General features: G+C 37.5%; 1 protein-coding gene across 2 annotated transcripts in view; it reads right to left on the reverse strand.

The window, feature by feature from the left end:
- The window catches only part of FBXL4 (F-box and leucine rich repeat protein 4), a 139,365-nt gene extending 124,263 nt beyond the window's left edge, over positions 1-15,102 (reverse strand). The window contains exon 1 of one of the 2 annotated variants that reach the window (XM_072642903.1): positions 14,794-15,102. The gene's annotated coding sequence lies outside the window, so the exon portion shown is untranslated. Of the gene's footprint in view, positions 1-14,343; positions 14,496-14,793 lie in introns of those variants that run through there. The other variant, XM_072642904.1, reaches the window with a different exon arrangement.
- Between the last annotated feature and the right edge of the window lie 6,302 nt (positions 15,103-21,404).

Here is a 21,404-nt window from a genome sequence, read left to right on the forward strand (position 1 = left end):
ACTAGAAACATCAATAAGACAAGAAAAGAAATCAAAGGAATAAAGATAAGTAAGGAAAAAATAAAATTATCTCTGTTGGGTGATGATATAATGACTTTTCAGAAAATCCTAGGAAATCCATAGGGACAAAGGGAGAAAAGCACTTCCAGCTCAAATTATGTTAAAAAGGAGCAGCAGTCACAACTCTCTGACACTGGTTAAAAAATAGAGAGACATCAATGGAACAGACTTGACAGAAGAGAAGTAGAAATAATAAACTCAATAACCCAGCGTTTGATAAAGTGTAAAACATAAACCACCTAGCAAAAAACTAATTTCATAAAAACTTCTAGAAAAACTGAAAGTAGTCTTGCAGAAATTAGGCTTAGATCAACACTTTACCCTACATTCCACAATACATTCTAAATAGATAATGCAACCTCAATATTAAAGACCACATTATAAAAAAATTAGAAGAGAAACAGATAATAAATCTCTCAAAGCCAGAGGTAAATGTATTCTTAGCCAAACAAGAAATAGAGGCAATTACAAAAGATAAAACAGATAACTTTTGACTCTTGAAACTGAAAGCTTCTGACAGACAAAATTAATGCACCAAATAGAAAAAGGAAAGCGGTCAAACGTGGAGGGTGGGGATCTTTGTGTCAAATTTCTCTGATAAAAGTTTTGGTTTCATATTCAAGAAATAGAAACAATAAATAAATGTACATGTGTGTATATAGGTAGTATATTTATATAAAACTAATATCCATTCCCCAATAGATAAATGGTCAAAGAACAGATAGTTCTCAAAAGCAATGCAAAGAATTCACAGCCAGATGAAATCCAAATCACTCTAAATAACCAACAAAAGAAATTAAAATAAAAATAGCTGAAATTTCACCTCACACCCTGAAAAAATGGCAAAAATGACAAAATATGGCTATAGTATACATTGGAGATGTTGTTACATGATAGGCATGCTAATGTATTGTGAAAGAGCAGAACCATTTTGGAAAGCAATTTGGAATTTTCCAAATGAAGTGACAAAAATGTCCATATCCTTTGTATCAGAGATTCCACCACTGGGCTCATATATCAAGGAAAACATCAATAAGAAGAAAATCCCTATATACACGAAAATATTTATAGCAGCACATTTTGTGATAGCTAAAAATTAGAAACACAGTAGATGCCCATCAATTGGGAAATGGCTAAACAAATTATGGCAAATTAATGTAATGAATGTACTGTGCTATATGAAATTATGTGATGAACAAGAAGCATGGAAAGATCTACATGAAGTGATGCAGCATGAAGTAAGAAGAGTCCAGAAAACGATATACAGAGGAACTAGAACAATGTAAATGGAAAGAATGTTATAACAAAAAAATCAAAAGAAAATCTAACAAAATTAATGAAGATCAAGCGGGACTCAATTGAAGAGATAGGAGAGGATATCCCCAATCCATTCCTTCATGATTGTGAAAGATCTACAGGTGATGTACATTGCACACATTTTTCTGGACTTTCACAATGTTTAATCAATTGTACTGGCTTTTTTTCTTCATTTAAAACACTATTTGTTATATGGGGTGGCTCTCAGGTATATCTCAGGTAGGGGGAGGTATATTTAGGATAATTATGATGTAAGACATAGGAGATACCAATAAAAATGTATTTAAAAAAGGAAAAAAATTATTAGCTGTACTGCTTTTGACAAAGAGAGGGAGAAGGAGGAAGGGGAGAGTAATGAAGTAGCTTTACTCCTTACCAAGGCTAAACCTTCTACTTGTTCAAGTGATTTCATTCTATCCCATCTCCTCCCCCTCTGTCATCCCCACTCTTTCATTTATTTTCAGCCTATTTACTGGTTCATTCCTTATTTCCTACAAACATGCCCATGTCTCTTTCATCCTCAAAAAACCTTCACTTGACACTTCCATTCCTGCTATCACCCTATACGTATACATATACATATATACATATATATACGTACACGTATATATATATGTGTGTATATATATATATATCTTCTCTTACCACTAAGCTCCTTGAAAAAGTCATCTCCAACAGGAGCCTCCACTTTATCTCCTCCTACACTTCTTAATCCCTTAAAATAGAATCTCCTACTTTATCATTTCACCTAAACCACTCTCCAAAGTTACTAATGATATTCTAGCTGCCAAATCCAAGAGCTCTTTTTCTGTCCTCATTCTCTTTGACCTCTGCAGTCTTGGACATTGTTGGTTAATCTCTCCTCCTTGATACTCTCTTTTCTCTAGGTTTTCAGGAAATTATCTCCTGGTTTTCATCCTACATATCTGAACACTCCACTGTCTCCTTTCCTGGATCCTCTTCCAAATTATGCCCTCTCATAACAGACACCTTTCAGGGTTCTGTCTTAGACTGTCTTCTTTTTTCCCTCTAAACTACTTCACTTAGTGATCTCAGCAGCTCCCATGAATTTAATTACCACCTCTATACTGATGCCTCTCAGATCTACCTATCCTGCTCCAAATTCTCTGCTTGCCTCCAATTTCACATCTCCAAATACCTTTGGGATGACCAGGAGACATTTTAAAGTCAACATGTCCAAAACTGAACTCATTATCTTTCTTCCTAAACCTCCTCTCCACACATATACCCTCCCTATTAACTGCAAGAGAGTAATTATCCTCCTCTCAGTCTCTCAGACTCACAACCTAGGAGTCATTCTGGATTCCTCATTCTCTCTCACCACCATATCTAACTTGCTGTCAATGCCTATAGATTTCACCTTTGCTACATCTCTCCAAAACATTCTCTTCTCTCCTCTAGCACTGCCACTCTAGTGCAGGCCCTCATCATCTCTATTGTAATACTAATTATTACAATAACCTGCTTGTGAGTCTGGCTGCCTCAAGTCTCTCCCCATTCTAATTCATTCTTCATTCAGCCACTATGATTTTCCTTAAAAATGTAGATTCAAACATGTGACTCCCTTATTCAGTAATCTCCTGTGACACCTTAATACCTCCAAGATCAAATACAAAATGCCCAGTTTGGCATTCAAAGCCTTTCATAGCTGTAAGGGCAAGCAAAGTAGGATCTTCTGCTGTTTTTGTTGTAGTATAATCAAGAAGTATAATGACTCTGTTTGTTCCAGGATCCATGGACATTTAAGTTATAAGGCCAAGAATACTTGAAGGGTGGAGTGTGATGGCAAGCAAATTTGCTGGTTTTGTTTTAATATAATCAAATGCCTCTGACTGAATCTTGCCTTTATCAATAAAGAGTCTTTACTAGGAATAAAGTACAGAAACAAGAGTTTCTTTAACTAGAAACAGTATATGTATTTGTATTTTTAATTATTCTAATGTGATTAAAGATCTTCCCCACCCATTAATAGGCCTGCCCATTAAAGGGAGTCTGATTAGGGAAGATTGTGGGAAGACCCAAGCCTTTTGTTAATGAAGCACTGGTATTCAAGGGTTGTGGTGCCCTCTGGCTCTAAAAAAGCTATAAATACTCTGAGTTGAGGGTTTACTTTGGGGCTTACTGGAAGTGTTTGTTTGGCCAGACAAAGACTCTGGGAAGTCACTAAGGCCCCCCCACCCCCAGCTTTGAAAACCCAGATATCAGTGCTTCCCTCTCTGGTAACTATGATCAGATACCTGTCTGCTGATGCTCAGGCAGAGGAAACCATGTCTGTTGACTTTTGATTTCTCTATATTTTCTTTGAAATTCAGTGTGCTGACTCCTCTGAACTAGGTGAATAATATATGTGCTTGGTTAAAGGAATGATGCATGTGCTTGATTAAAGTGATTATTAACCCCTTGAAAGCTGCTTTCCTTTTATGAATGGAGATCTAAGAACCTGTGATAGTAGCCCCCCTGTGTATATTGAGGTGCTTACTGATACAATGGTCAAGCTTCCCCTCCCCAACTTTTCAGTCTTCTTACACCTTAGTCCCCAACACAAACTCTTCAATCCAATTTCATCAGGGATCTAGATGTTCCACAAACAAGACACTTCATCTTTCAGCTCCAGGCATCTTTTTTTTTGGCTGTACTTCCAGATTAGAATGCTCCTGCTTACTTACCTACCTGACTTCCTTTAGGTCCCAACTAAAATCCTTTCTTTTAGTGAGGACCTTCTCCAAACCCTCTTAATTCTAGTGCCTTCTCTCAATTTTTCCCTAGTTTTCCTGTATGTAGCTGGCTTTGTATGTATTTTCTTACATGTTGTTTCTCATATTAGACTGTAAACTCCTTGAGGGCAAAGACTGTCTTTTACCTCTTTTTGTATCCCCAGCATTTAGCACAGTGCCAGGCACAAATGTTTAATGTCTGTGGGTTGACTGACAGAGAAGGAGGGGTAAAAGGAGAAAAAGTGCTCCAGTTTATTTTCAAATAACTGAAATTCCCTGCTGGTATTATATCATGCCTCTCTTTGCCAATTTGAAAGCTGTTTACTGAATTCACCTATTTCACGGGATTTTCTTTTTGTGCAAGTGATCTGTACTCCAATGACAACATCACTCTTGTTTTTGCATTCTCTGGTATTAACCCAAAGATTCTCCACCATGCTTCTACTTTCTGGTTCCTGAGACTGAGATGATGATTTCCAATTCACTCTAGGTTCCTAATCCCTATATACAGAACACCACATACTTTGAGACTGCTGAAAGGAAAATGAGGCTTTCACTCTGAGAGAAGCAGTTTAATTTTCTTTTCCTTTTTGCTTTCTTTATTGCCTATGGGAGATGGTTTTGAACACCAAGACTGTTCCTTGTTAAGCGCTAAACAGGCACAACCTCTGATAAATATTATAAAATGTTGTCTGGTGAAGCTGTAAAATTGTATTTGGGCAATTACATTTTCCACATATAAATCTGGAATCATATAAGATTGGTCCCACCTGGACTTTTTCTATGAATCTTTAGCCCAAGGAATTGGGGAAAGCATTCAAAAATGTTTAAGCCTCCTTGTTCTAGATTGGGTACATAAATATAAATTCAAAAGGCACTCCAGTCAATTTGCTGAAGAATATAAATGTTAAAGAGGGGTGAAGGTTGGGAAGATAATGTACATGGGAGATTGGACAATGAAGATTCAAACCATGAAACTACACTGATATTCCCCGTCCAGTCTCAGTCTAAGAGACCATGTGGAAATGAGAAAACCAAGTTTTGGCCATGATGACTCATGATAAAAAGGAGGTACTACATTATACAAGCATATACAATGTGTGTATATACATATATATATGTATATACACACATTATATATGTACATACACACACACACACACACACACACACACACACACCTTTTACCTATCTTCTTCCTTTCGAAAAAGGTATATCTTCCTAAAGTCATATTACAATTAGGTATTCTTCCTTCTTTTGACTAGTTCAGATGAATGAGGTCCCCTCCACTTTCCCCTCTTTGTGTGTATAAATGTCTATTTGTATACCCCAAATACAAGAGACAATTTTCCCTAATGTTCCATCCCCTCCCCTTTCCTTTTCCCCTTCTCTTTCCTTTCTTTTCTTAAGATCATCAAAGTGCAATACAACCACTCCCAGGTCTTGTCTAATTAGACTCCTTCTATGAACCCTAATGATGACAGTGTTCAGAAGAAAAAAGCATTATGTTATATTTTATCATAAATAGTTTATCTTTGTTTGGTATATTGTCATTGTTCAGTTGTATTTACCTTTTTCTATTTCTCTTCATTTCTATATTTGAACTTTAAACTTTCTATGAATCTGTGGTCTTTTCATGAGAAATGCTTAGAAATCTTGAATTTTATTTTTCCCCATACCATTATACTCAGGTTTTGTTAGACAAGTTATTGGCTGTGAGCTAATATCCTTTGCCTTCTGGAATAGTGTATTCCAAGTTCTCCACTCCTTTATACTGGTGGCTGCTAATCAGATTACAACTAAATCAAACTGTGGCTCCTTTGTACTTGAATTCTTTCTTTCTGGCTTCTTGCAGTATTTTTTTTCTCTGACCTAGAAGCTCTAGACTTTGGCTATGATTTTCCTGGGAGTTTTCATTTTAGAGTTTTGTAGGGTTTTGTTTTGTTTTATCTTATCAGATAGTACCCAATACATTTTTTTTATTTGTTCTTTGTCCTCTAATTCTAAGAGATCTGGGCAATTTTCTTTTAAGATTTCTTGAACATAGACTCTTTATTTTGTTCATGGTATTAAAATAGTCCAGTGATTCTTAAATTTTTTTCCTCCTTGATCTGCTAAGTTAGTTGTTTTTCCTATAAAATGCCTTACATTTTCTTTCATTTTTTTCTATCGTTTGACTTTGTTTTAGTGTTTCTTGTTGCCTCGTGGAATCACTGGCTCCTATTGATCCATTCTAAGCTTTAGGGAGTTTGTTGCTTGGGCAACAATTTGTTCCTTTTGTGCTAAAATGTTAATTAACTTTACAATTCTTTTTTTCATAGCTCTCATTTTTTTCCAGTTTTTTTCCTTGAACACTCTCATTCATCTATGAAAACATTTTAAACTGTTTTTCTTTAACTTTTCTCTCATCTCTTCTAGGAATTCTAGGTAAGTTTATGTCCAAGCTGTGGTTTTCTCTGAAACACTGCTTGCAGAAGCTTTAGTGTCATTTTCTTCTACTGCATTTATGTCTTAAGCATCCTTGCCACTGTTCTTTTTCTGTCTATTCGCTCTTCCAATCCACTTCCCGATTTTGGACGTAATGTTAAGGCTGAGTTATGCCTCACTGCTGGAGAAAAAGGTCTAGGCTTGTCCTGTTTCTGCTTTCTTGGGGTATTTAAGTGCTATGCTACTCTAGGATCTCAGAGACAGGCTACAGACCTGCAAGCTTTCCATACTTCCAAAGCAGTTTAATTCAGGGTAAAATGTGATCATCTTCCCCTTGGTCTAAGCTTGGCATGATTCTGGCCTAAGTCTGGGTCTGTGCAAGAGTAGGTCAGTGCTGCAACCAGCCACTCTCAATTAGCTGAAAAGTTGTGTTGGTTCAGAAGGGTCAAATTTTTTGTCTAGGATTTGGTGTTGGTTGTTCCTCTGCAGGTTAGACTAGATGCTTCAAGTGAAACATTGCTCTGTGCCTGCGCTCTTAGCCACACCATTGCTGCTGCTATTGCTGGCTTCTGAACTTCCTCATTTCTCCACACACAGCCCAAGACTGCTTAGAATAGATCCACTTTTCAGTTACCCTTGGATCTATGATCTAGAACTAGGCAGTCTTAGCAGTCTAAGCTGCTGATAGGCACCTGTCTTCACTGAAGTAATCTAGTATGGATCTGGAACCTCTTCTTACCCTGGTACACAAACTCTCTCTGGGCAATGAAATACTAAAGAGAATGACATGTTCCTGGTTGACCTTTTCCTCCAGTGTTTTCAGAACTCCATCTCATTATGCCTACCTGGGCTAGACAAATGACCCACTGGGATTTTTTCTGGATTTCCCCATCAGAATTTGGTCTGGTACATATTCTAGATTTGTTTGCAGCAGTTTGTAGAGTAGAACTCACTGCTTTTCACCATCTTGGCTCTACTTCTTAGTAATGTGTTCCACTATAGCAAATCTCTGTAATACCTATAATGTTGAATTGACTCCCTTGATAGAAACTCATACTTCATACATCTGTGTATAGATTTGTGAGGCCATGGGTTTTTACAGCTAGTTTCCATCTTGGACTTCTGTCTCTAGTGAATTTCTAGAAGTTTACATTACTGTTTTTCTACTTACATTGTACCTACCACAGATATTGTCTATAATATTTACTCTGATGGATACATGCCAGCAGTTTTCTTCCAATTCTTTTCTTTTCCATTTAAAGTTTTTTTGATTAGTTTTGCAAGTTTCCAGGTAAGTATATTTCTTACTAGACCTTGTTAGATATAATCCATCACTAGCCAGGAGCCTATCATTCTCATATTTTAAGCCTGGGTTCACAAATCTAAATGCCATTCTCAGGTACCTTTCACAGAGCTGTTCATTTCTCAAATTCACCTTTCTCTCTCTTCTGTTGCATTACCTCCTCTCATGAGACCCATACTGTATTTATAAGTATAATAATCCAGGTTAAAATATATACTTTTAAGTAATAAAGACATTTAATTAACATGTGAATCTTTACATTTTGTAGTTCTCAATCTTTGGTCATAAATATATTTGACTACATGGATATTCAAAAGATTAGGCTTATATAAGAAATTTGAAATATATGTGAAATCTAATTTCACTCAAGAAATATAGCCAAAATTAAGAGTATACTTAAGATGGATGACCAGAACAAAGAAACCAAAATGGACTCTGGAAAACAAAAAGTCCTTATCTGGACCAAGGAGAGTAAAATGACAATGGCTAGAATTGGATTTCTTTAAGTTGGGATATAAAAAAGTACTCTAGCAAAAGTCAAAAGAGGCTTCTGCAAAGTCAGTGCAGCACAGTCTAAAATGAAAGTTATAAACTTGAACCCTGGAGGGAAAGTTCCTTTTTCTCTAAGGCCAAAAACCAGAGAAGACACCAACAGGAGATAGTGACAGGTACATGTACATGATTACAGTACAATATGGAGCCTAAAGGGAAAACTGAGGTTCCCAAGTGGAGAAAACATGTTTCCAGAAGACAGATGAGTAACTTCTAGGAATTAGCTCTGCCAGACTCTGAAGATGATAAAGGAAAAATTTTTAAGAATCTGACAAACTCAGGAGGGAAGATATCCTATTCAAAATAATCCTCAATGTTTTGTTTACTACATACCAAAAAAAATAATAATAATAAAGTATGGAATAATGTTTAGAATGTCCAAACAAAAGAGGAACAGGGAACTCTCTGACATGGAATAAACAAGATCTATGCAGAGAAAGGAATCTAGAATATGAGGAAGAAGAGGTAAGATTTAGAACCAACTGAAACTAGGAATCCTAAAAATGTGAAATTGTGTAGCTCTGAAAAATTCCTCTTAGTTCACTTAGTCCTAAATTTTTCTTAGTAAATCTCTCTAAAATTCAATAGAGTTAATGCGCAGCAGGAAAACAAGAGAAAAGAGAGAAATAGGAGAGGAAATAGCATATTCTAATATGACCAATTCCAGGGGAGGGCTTGAAGTTCTGAGCTCCTAAGATTCCCAGAAGGGTGACTTTCTAAGCATGGCCATAACCAGGAAGGAACAAGCATAGGAATCAAAAGCATGTAGAAGTGTCTCCTCTTTACAGAGAGTGACTGGAAATGTACAGGTGTAAAAAAAAAGTTACTCATAATATTTTACAAGGAATTATGGTGATAAAAGCCACAAAAGTAGCTAGATTTTACTAATAAGGCAAAAAAAATAGTACCCTATCTTATTTACTCTTCATGTCTATTAAACAAATGTTACAGCATAACTACTGGGATAAGAAGTATACGTGAATTTAGAATAATACTAAATTGGTTAAATTATTTAGGAATAACTGGCATATTAAAAATTGGGCATAATTGTTATAATGATTTTTGATGGACTCTTTGAAGAAAGAAATGATATTTCCCTCTGGCTATTAAGAATAAACTAATTCTGTGAATTAACTTAATCTAAATGTTAGATACACATTTGTGACAGCTATTAAAAGACAAAGGACAGGTTAACCTAATAAAAGAATTCTAAAATTCATATTTAGTTTTCTTAATAAGGACATTTAAAGTATAATACTATGTAATTTACTGTGAGACATCCAAGTTTAAGAAGCAATTAAATGAAATGTTAAATGATCATTTCAAACCGATCATGAAACTACAAATAACCACAGTATTCAATTTAACAAACATAAATTATTGTTTATTACCTGTAAGACCATGCTGGAAGTTTTGGGAATTCAAAGATAAAAAAGACCTTGAGAAACTTACATTCTAAGTTTATCTACAAATGTAAACATAATACAAAATAAGGAGGGATAGAAGCAATGGAAAGATCCAAAGATTAACTCTAAGAAAATTTTAGGAGGGATAGAAAGAACACTCTCAGCTGAAAGGATCAGGATGGTCTTCACTGAGGAAGTAGAACCTGAAACCAATCTTTCAAGGAAAATAAGGCTATAGAAAGGCAGCAATGAGGAGGCAAGATATCCTAATTTAATTCAATAATCATTTAAGCACTCACTATGTGCAAATGACCATTTTCTGGGCAAAGTGGATAAAGGAAAGAAACAGAGATAACATTTCACATTTAGAGAGAAGCTAGAACTAAGTAATCAGGAATTCAGAAGTAATTCTCTCTTCTATGCTCCTTTGTTGAGGAAAATTAGCTACATGACTTTTCAACTTTACAATAAGTTACCTGAACATAATGAAATTATTCATTTGATTCAGTCAACAAAGACAGAAATTAGACTCTGATCACTAGAGATTACAGTCTAAAACCAAGTGAAAGACTCATAAACAATCAGCTCACCAGCTAGCCCTCCTACCCAAGAAAATTTAGGAAGGGTACCATAGCTACTCAAGACAATAACAGTCCTCCCAGCTATAGTGTTGAACCTGGTAGTCAGGAACCCCTGAGTTTAAGTCCTACCAGACATTTACTGGTTGCAAGACCCTAGACAAATCATTTTAACTTCTCAGTCTCAATTTCTTCATCTGTAAAATAAGGATAAAATAAAACAAGGATAGATATTGCACATGAATAATAAACTAGGTCCAGAATTGATTAGGAGAGGAATAGCCATGCATTTGGGAAACTTCACAGTGCTTTTAACAAACCTAAGCTTTCCCCTAGAACAAAGGTGCGTCTTTTTTTTAACATCAACATTTTTCTAATATTACTATATAATGAAAAGTAATGGACCAAAGCCACTGAAAGATTAAAGCTGAAAGGTCATTCAAAGAGCAGTGGTGAAGTTTATGATAGAAGAGATAAGGTTGTAGTACTTGTGCAAGGATATAATCATAGAGAAATGACTAAAAAAGAATCTGGGCTGGTCATGTTGCAAGATTCAGGGAGAGTGAAAGATCCTGAAAAATTCATACATATCTACACAATGCCAAGAGAAATGGAAAAAGGTCCCCAGGAGAGTGGGTAGAAGCACACTGAAGGATTTATGGGAAGATACGTATATAAGTCGAACAAGATGAGAGGGCATGAATGGCAGATAAATTATATATTCATCTTATTAAAACTTCCTATATTTAATGACACTGGCTTAAAACAATTATACCTAAGCTATAAGACATAAGCATAACATATTCTGAACTATGTTTAAATGATTAAGTAAATTAAACTTCACACCAATTCTGTTCTGTAATTCTTGTACATTTAAATTTAAGTCAAAAACTTTATGGCTACGGCATAAGAGCAATGTCAGCACACAAGTAATATAAAAGCAGGAAATTGTTCCTTGTACAGCTGATTAAATATATCAAGCAATGTTTTACACCAACCTTCCATTTGGAACTGTAAATAATTATATCAGTACTCATTCTAGAGAACCTGAACTTGAATCATAAACAAAATCACCAAAGGTGGAAAACACAGATCTCAGATTGCAGACAGTGCTGTGAAAAAGAGTAAAGGATGGGGAGTCAAAGGTTTTTGATCTGAATCCCAACTACTTATTTACTCATGTGACTTTGAAGTTCTCAACTTTCTCACCTATAAAATGAGGAGGGTGGGCTAGTCCTTTCCAGCTCCAACCTTTAAACCTTAAGTAGATATTTATCTAAAGAAAACAAAAAGTCTATATCCTCTAAGCATGAGGGAAGGAATTTGCTGAAATTGTGGGAAAAGAAAGTTATTCTCACAGGAGCATAAAGGACACGGAGCCAAGAAGACCCAGGTTCAACGTGACCTTTGGCAAATTATTTACCCTTGTACCTCAGTTTCCCCATTTGCAATAGGAAGTTGGACTCAGTGGACCATAAGGCTCCTCTCAGCTTTAAAGCCATGAGCTTATGACTAACTTCAGGGAAATAGTTCTGGGAGCAGATAAAATGTGTTTTGCTATGATTGTTAAAAAAAATTGCTATGGCTATTAATAAGAGCATAATTTTCAAGGATAATAGGTCAGTGTATGTGGGAAATTGTCTTTTTTAAGAGTTAAGTGTAATATCAAGATTCCTATGTAATCTAGGCCTCGATTATATTAATGTAGTCATGAAGATAATAAAAGGAGTTACCATCTGATACCTAGCAGACCTGTCTGTATCTGAAGTCACTAGCAGAGGAGAGTAAAGCAGAGCAGAGAGTAGGGCAAAACAGAAATTTAAGGTAGTGGTCATGGAAACTCAGAAGTACACACACAAAAGTTTAACTCTGCAAGGAAAATTACTGCAGGGGCACTGATGAACCCAAAAAACTCTCTTCTGCCAAGTGAAGAGTGATGGTATATAGAATACTAAGCTAAAAACATGAAGGAAGGGTAAATTAAAAAGTATTCACTTGCCTATTTTCAAGATAGTTAGGTTTTAGACAAACCAAAAATATTTAAGAGAATCTCATTTTTTCTTAGGCATGCTCAAAGAAGTTGAGATTGTAATTCTCTCATTTACATTTTAAAATATTTGAGTACCTTCCTTAACCTAAATCTAGCAAGGTATAAAGTAAATTTTTTTTTATGCTAGTGTAACTATATGAACAAAATATTTATATATTTTTGGAATTTTAATTATTTGTACATTTTAATTATGTTAATGCATCCTGAGGCTTTGTAGCAAAGAAAGCACTTGAAAACATTCTAATAAAAAAAATCTATTAATACCACATTGAATACATCCTATCACACTATTCCAATGGATGACAATAATCACATTTTATGTAAACATTGGCCAGGAACAGAGTAACAAGTCAACAACTAATCATTACAGCAATAATATGGGAGAAAGGGAAAAAGTTAATGATTGGGGTGGGGTGGAGGAGGTCCAAGGGAAATTAAAAGTCACCTACTACAATTCCCTCATTTTGTACTTCCCCAAAACAGAGAAGTAACTTGTCCAAAGGCTGGCAGGATTTGAATCTAGGTCCATTAACTCCAAATCTAGCACTGAATCAATCAACTACAATGTTACTAAGCATATACGAAGTGTCAGGCACTGTACTAAGCTACAAAGATTTTTTTTTTTTTTAAGGATAAAAAAGAAAAGAAACAGTCCCTGTCCTCAAGTATGTTACATGTGATCTGGACAAATAATATATATGTCCCAAAAGTAATAGTGCAGTTTAGCTAGTAAACTGAAAATGCACTAAGACTTTTGACACACCCTGGATAAATAAATACAAAAAATCAACAGTGCACCAAAGTAATTGAGAAACAAGCGTCACAGTAGGAAAGGGAGCTCAACAGAGGGTAGTGTATTCCAAGGGCAAAGGGGAGGGCAGCCTGAAGACTTGGCAGTCTGGTGATGCCTGTGGACCCCTTCTCATAATGTTTTTTAATAGGCATACTCTCCTTAGCCATTCCCCCCCTCCTGGCTTCCTTAGCTTCTTTCAAGTCTCAGCTAAAACCCCACCTTCTATGAGAAGTCTTTTCTGATCCCCCTTAATGATAATGCTTTCCTCATTACCTCCAATTTATCCTGTGTGTGTACATGTATGCATATGCATGCATGTGTATATGTGTATGTGTGTGTGCATTTATAGTTTGAATGTTGTCTCTCCCATTTGACTGAGCTCCTGGAGAGCAGGGACTGTCTTTTGCCTTTGTTTGGATTCTGGGAGCTTAGCACAGTGTCTGGCACATAGCAAATGTTAATAAATGCTTACTGCCTAACATTAAATTACAAAGGAAATCATACGGAGATAGTTATCTATATAATACATATTATAGATAGGTAGGTATATAGAATAAGTCCACCTGGGGTCTAATGCTCACATATGCATATATTCTTTAGATTGTAAGCTCCTTCATTAGGTTGTAAACTTTTTGAAGGCAAGAATTGTCTTTGTTTTTACAGTGTATTTGTATTTCTATCTCCAGGGTTTAGCACAGTGCCTGGATGTAATAGAGGCATAAGGTTTACTTACTATTATTGAGTACTTCTTGACATATAGACATACACGCATATATATGGGGTCTATGGACTTTTAATTATATCTGTATTTAAATATATGCAAATAATCAAATAAGTGTCTGTATATACAAATACTTTAACGTATACACATAAAGTTCACATATAAAATAAATATATGTATTTAAGTGTATCATATATATGTGTACATATACATATGTATGTATTTGAAAGTTCACAGACCCCAGACTAAGAATCCCTGGACGAGAAAGACCAGGAAAGTCAAGCCGCCCAACTGCGGTTGTGGAGCTCAGCACTTGGTAGCGCTCCCTAGAGGCGGTAAGCGGTATTGCCTGCAGGGCAGCGCCGGGCTCTGCTCACCCACTTCGCTAGCCTGGATCCTACCTCGTGCTAAAAGCATGGATGTACTGCGAGACACACAGAGCCACAGCCCAGAGTTTGCGACGGAGGACGCAGATCTCATCCAATCGCACACCGCTTCCACAACACCCCGTTCCCTCCTAAATAAAGTGCAGAGGGACACGAAGCACGGTAGGTGAAGAGAAGAGTGGAGCTGGGGAAGGGGAAGGGGGAGGGGAAGGGGGAGGGGAAGGAGGAGGGGGAGGGGGAGGGGAAGGAGGAGGGGGAGGGGGAGGGGAAGGAGGAGGGGGAGGGGGAGGGGAAGGCGTCTCTCTGCGCGCGCGCAATTACACGCAGGAGGGAGGGGGGACCTCAGCGAGCGGCTGCCTCTGCGGGGGGGCGGCGAGCGCGGACGGGGAGCTCCGCCCCGGCCCCGGTCCCGGCCCCGCCCCCGCGCCGCGGAAGGAGGAGGAAGAAGTAAATAAAGGACGGTACCGGGCTGAAGTGGCTCGGCTCCTTCTCCGTGGACCTTCACCGGCGACGCAGCCCGGCCCAGTGGTGCAGGGAGGAGCCGGCTCCCATGGAGTGAAGGTTGGGGTGGAGCAAAGGGTGAGCGGGCCCCGAGCTTTAAGGTGACAGCAGCTGCGGAAGGGCCGGATGAAGAGCGACTCCAACCCGCAAAGAAGAGGCCGAGGCCACGGCCACAGCCCCTGCGCCAAGACGGCCGCGGGGGAGGGGAGAGGAGCCTATGGGGGCGGGGCGGTGGGAGCGCGCGCGCGCACAGAGCCCTCGCGGGACGAGGGAGGAGAGGAGCGCGCACACGCGTACGGAGGTGCCCAGGACGAGTCGCAGGCGTGGCGTGACGCAATGCGTCGCTTTCTCTTTCCTCTGGGCTAGTGACCGGGGTGGGGGGAGGCGGGATCAGTGCGGGAAGAGCGTCCGTCGCCTGCTTTATCAGCTAACTTTTGTTGGCTTTACCCTCGGTGGGGTATTGTCCCAGTAAACCTCGGGTCCATGAACTTGGCTGGAAAAGAATTACATCTTTATTTCAATAAAACCAGTTTTTCTTGTAACCCTATGTATTTTATGCCTTTGAAACATTTGGTTAGAAGGCGTCCGGACGGTAAACATTTATTGTGGATACTGTAATAATCCCTGGGCGGGGGTGGGGGGGCGGCAAAGAAAACCACAATACAATTCCTGCTTTAGAATAACCACAGTCTGTGGAAGGAGCAGACATTCTTGCAACATTGTATAAAAAAGATCTGTGCAGAGTAAATGGTGACGCTTTCATCACACTGCCACAGAGATCTCTTATGGAAAAAAAGTTACGAATTCTTGCAATAAATTACTACGCTACTGAGGTTGCACCATGTGCCGAACCAAACTGCTCAACTGACTCACCCTTTAATTTTTGTCCTTCCCACCAACTTCTTTACATGAAACTGTGAATGTCTGGCCCAAAAAGTAGTTGGGTTAGAGCCCATGGGATCCTGACTATAGTCTAAGGTCTCTTTGAAGGAAAGTGCATTCCAACAAGTTGGCAGACTGACTAGCCACTAATTAAAATCACTCAAAATTCACTAGCTTTTTTCCTGAAGGTCCTTTGCAATCTGAAGCCAAGGACTTTATTACAAATGACAATGATACTTTTGTATGGTTACTGTGTTAATTAAAAGTAGATATTAAATATCATCCTTTCCTTAATTTCAAACATATTTGTCTGGTCCTAAAACCTCCTGTAAAGAGTGTGTGTGTGTGTGTGTGTGTGTGTGTGATTTTTAAAGTAGGTGTTGATCTAGAAATCTGGGTTCTAGTCCCAGCTCTTCCACTAGCTAACTGTCCAACCTCCAGATAATCCATCTAAACTCCCTAGATGACAGTTCCCCCATGTAAAATGTGGTTGTCCTAGGTGATCCCTTCCCAGTTACATTTTGTATAGGCCACTTGTGTGTTTAATAAAGATGACCTGACCTTAAGCGGTATGGTATTACAGTGTCTTTCTCACATGCTTTCAGTAGCTTTCTTCCCTCTGGGTAGTCCTAATAACCCTCAAACAACACAATGCCCTAGGCTCCCAACCCTTGATAACCTCCTTTCCTAATGGAATTTCTTTAGCAGTCAAATTTTTAATACTAACAATAATTCCTTTGTCTTTTCTTTACAACAGTCCTGGGAAGAAGGAAAATATTAGCTGTTGCTAAGTCCTGTCAATTTTACATTTGTAACACTTTTGTATGCTTGTAACTAGACTGTGGAAGAGCAAGGACTGTCTTTTTGCCTTTCTTTGTATCTCCAGTGCTTAGCACATAGCCTGGAACATAAGTAATGCTTAATAGGTCCTTACTGACTTGATTTTTAAAAGAAGGAAGCTGAGGTTTAGAGAAGTTAAATAATTTGCCTAAAGTCTTGAATAATCAGAATTCAAATCTAGGCCTTTTGAGCCCAACTCTTTTCCCCATAATAACAAATGATAAAGTGGTTCCTCTTTGGATCTATTGGCCTAACAAGTATCTTTGGAAGGTACATCAGTTAATTTAAAATCTTGTTTCTTATCTGTAAAAGAGGCATGACAAATTCAAAGGGCAGGATGTGCTCTTGTAAGGATGTGAGGATGATAATAATAGCACTAAGAAGAACTTAGATTTATGTAGCACTTTATAGTTACAAAATATCTCATTTGATGTTAACAACCTTACAAAATAGCGCAGATATTCCTATTTTATAGATGAAGAAACAGTCTTAGAGAGATGTTAGGTGACTTAGTATCACACAGTCACCTGGTAGTGATTCAAATTCAAACCTCGATTCAAGCTCAGTGCTCTTTATAAGATCATATTAGCATTTTATATAATATATATTTTATATATATTATATAGCATATATTATAAGTTGCATTATTTTCTTTGTTCCTTTCATAAAAATATACACAGAAAGAATGCATGCTTGTTAATAATAAACTATAAAGCTGAACTACACAATAGCATGTTATTGCCATCAAGCCAACCTCACTCCTACATTTACAGAATTTGTGTAGTATCTGAAAAATGATGAATATTAACAAATACTATGCTACTCTAGCAAGGAGAGACACGGGAGTTGGAGCACTCTCTGCTTCCCTGTTCTGTACACAGCTACTAGAGTTTGTGAACCTTATTCAATCCAGGGAAAGCCTGACTTCTGCTTGGTGGATCAGGATCTCCATTTTCACATGTATTACTCAAACCTGCATCTCAGGAATGAAACCAAAGATCAGGAAAGAAAAAAGAGACAGAGGTAGCCAAGCACTCACATACAAATGGTAGGCTGGGTGACATGTATAGACTATTACCTCTTTCCCCACTTGGCTCTCAGGACACAGCTTAAACCAGTTAGCAAGCTTCTAACCCAGGAAAGAAGAGAACAAGGAAGGGACAAATGGTCCCTTTTGTACATTGACTAGCTCAAAAGCACCTCCAATTCTGCAGCAAATTAGAAGACTCTTTGACAACTTCCACTGAAAGTCCCTTAGTGTTGTCAATCCCTAAAGATCTCACAGGGTTGAATGGAAACAGACCAAGAAAACATGTGCATGCCATCTATGTCTCACTAGAATTGTAAAACTTTTTAACCATGACTTAATAGGCTGGTCTTAAAAGATAATAAAAGATCACATTAATGGTGAAAAAAAAATCAAAGTTTAAAAATCTCAAGACATAAATAAAACTTTTAGAAAGAAACTATAAAACTATTCCTTGATGCTACCTGCAAAACTTTGGATTTGATTGTGCAACATGGGAGACATTGTCACAGGACCATTCAGCCTGGCATGTGCACATCAGAAAAGATGCTGTGCTGTATGAGCAAAGCAGAACTGAAACACCACAGAGGAAACACAAATGCACAAATTTGGAGTAACTACTTCACATGGACTATCTGTGCTCAGTCTGTGGTAGAGAATTCTGAGCTCATATTGGTCTAATCAGCCACAATCATACACACTGAAACTTCACTTTATCATGGTGATGTCATTTTGGTCCTCTTCAAGAACAAAGGACAGCTACCAGCATCTGCAACATGGAATGTCTTATCAAAATTGGTATCAAGAGTAACATTAAGATGATAAGAAATGCCCAAAATGTGGCATTCTTGTGTGCAATAGAAGGAGCAAAGTGCCCTAATGAATATTTTTTATTCTAACCTTAAATACCAAATAAAATCAACATTGCAGAGCAGGAAAGGAGTATATGAAATTGCTGATGTCTTACGTAGATTTTACTTTTCTTTTCAAGCACATGATAGATTCAGCATATAACTTTCAAAACCATTCTTATTTGTCTATGACTCCTTCTAGCTTTCCTTCTGTTTTCATTTCTGATGCGTTGTTGTTGTTGTTGTTGTTGGGGTGGGGGGAAAGGAGACCTCTTTTTGAATCCATCTACTTCCCCCATTGAAAACAGAAGAAAAAGCTGTTGTAACAAATATAGCTATGCAAAACAAATTCTCACATTCATTGAGTCCATGTTTCATCTTGAGTCCATCAGTTCTCTTTGAGGAAGTGGGTAGCATGTTTTATCATCAGTCCTCTTGAATTGTGGTAGACAATTATATCGATCAGAGTGCTTAAGTATTTTAAGTTGTTTGTCTTTATAGTGTTGTTCTTATATAAATGGTTCCACTGATTCTACTTACTTTATTCTGCATAAGTTCATAGACATTTTTTCATTTCATATTTTTTATATGTTTGATATTTCATTACATTTATGTGTCATAATTTGTTGAACCGTTCTTCCTTGACTAGATTCTGGGATCAAAAAGACTAGAGGATTCTGAATATGCCCTCTTCTACACAAAAGATTGGGATTTAGGAAGCCATACCTTTAAATATCCCTTTCATACCACATCCACGTACATGATGATGATGGCCATATGCTTCTGCTGTATGATGTCACTGTCAATGGTGGGGAAGGAGAGTAGAGAGCAAAATCCCCTCCTTTATGCTCTCAAGCATGAGGGTTAATTGTGTTCCTAAGAGCTGAGAACTCCCTCAAAAGTTATATCTTTCCTCCAGAGCTGATGCATGAACTGAATGACTCACAGTGCGAACAACTTGTTTTTTAAAGGGCCCCCAGGGACGTAACAGATCCTCAGCCAGATAAGTCACTAGGTGTTCTCTATATTCCATCAAATACCTTCATCCAGTGGCCAATGCCTTCTAATATACCAGGTTGGTGTGTGTGTGTGTGTGTGTGTGTGTGTGTGTGTGTGTGTGTGTGTGTGTATGTGTGTGTGTTTGGTTAGTTGGCTTGTTGTTTGATTAGTTGGATTTTTGTTTGTTTGTTTTTAGCAAACTCCCAAACTCTGTTATGAGGTTGTTTAGAAAAAGTCCCCAATTTGATTAGGGACTACTCTGATCTACTTCTTTTATAGAAAAAAATAAAAACACCATTTTTTTTTTTGTAAAAAAGCTTTCTCCTCAGTCTGGGTCAGACTGAATTTTGCATTTGCACAAGTAAAAGTTTTTGCTTTTTAAAAAAGCTGTAGCAGAAAAAGCACCAAGACTTTTTTTCTAAAAGAGCGTGGCAGCCCCTACTCTTTGTCCTATGAAAAAAAGAAAATATTTTAGTGAGGATTACTGCCACCAGAAGCAAGATGTTCTACAACCTCATGCTCAGTAGACTTAGCTGGCAACAACCAGCAGTGACAACAGCACCAGTGGAGCCAAACTGAAAAGAATCCACATGATACCAGCAGGGTAGAGTATGCATCCAGCAGAGAGTATACGTATAGCAATGACAATAAGATTTATCATACCTGCATGGAATAGCCTTGGAAGGGGCTGCCTGAATACTTTAGTGGCTCTATAGTATAGGAAGTATAAGTTGTCACCTCCAAAATATGTCATGTTACCTATGTGTATGCCCCTCCATACATGTACCTGACCACTTCTGTGTGGTTCCTGTTTATGCCTCTCCATACATACATACATACATACATACATACATACATACATACATATATATATATATATATATATATATATATATATATATATATATATATATATATATATATATATATATATATATATATATATGTTTCCTCCATGTGTCCATTCTTTCTACTGATGGTGTTTGTATTTGTAGAAAAGTGTGCCTTGGATTTATAGAGGAAAATATTTTATTGCTAAATTTCTTATTTAACTATTGTATTAAATATCTTTGCTTTGAACAAGTCTTCTGTCCAACAACCAATGATAATGAAAACAAAAACTGTTGAGGGTTCATGAGCTATGGTTTTGAATGGGTGTGGACTCCTGGAGTACCTTGAACTTGGAGTAGCCCTGTCTGGGGGATCCACATGCAACATGGAGGTGCCCTCAATTACATTTATTCTGCTTAGGGAAAGCCTTGAAAGGAAAGTAATAGAATACTCAAATTCTAACATAGGTCAATTTCCTAAGAATATCAAGGTTGAAATAGTATAAACAATACTCCATATACTATTTGAAAAGTATATTTGTTTATATTTAAGAAGAGAGGAGATTTTTAGCTAGTAGTTTTGCTGATGTGACTAGGCTATATGACAATGATGATTGTTCAAACTTCCCTCCCTCTTTCTCATTTAAAGAACCACTTCATACTCATGCTTTGTAAGCTGAATAGAAGAGCCAAATTGCAGAACAGAAAGGAAGAGGAAAATGGCGATGCTTATCAGTTAATGACACCACAGACATAACTGGAAAGCTAATCCCTAGTCATCAACTGGAATGTTGTTTGGAACTGAATATCATCCTACGCTGAAACAGTGATATTACAAATGAAGAGGATTCTAACAAGGCTTGATTGTACATAAAGCCACAAGCTCAGCAAGCTAGTCGTTCCACATTCTATATTAGCTTCAAAAGTTATAATGTTCTAGCCAAACAGAGAGGTGGGGGGGGGGGGGGGGAAGAAGAAGCAGGTCAGAATACACCCCTTTGTCCCTAATTCTAAAAGCAATGTGAATTTATCAGCTGGAGTCTATGCTATCCTAAAGGAACTTAATCCTTCCCCAATTTTTTGTTGTTTATCTCAAAATAGAGTGATAAGTAATCATACAAATTTGGAACTATACACACATATATC

The sequence above is a fragment of the Notamacropus eugenii genome, chromosome 2 (genome assembly GCF_028372415.1).
Source record: "Notamacropus eugenii isolate mMacEug1 chromosome 2, mMacEug1.pri_v2, whole genome shotgun sequence".
Classification (NCBI taxonomy): Eukaryota; Metazoa; Chordata; class Mammalia; order Diprotodontia; family Macropodidae; genus Notamacropus; species Notamacropus eugenii.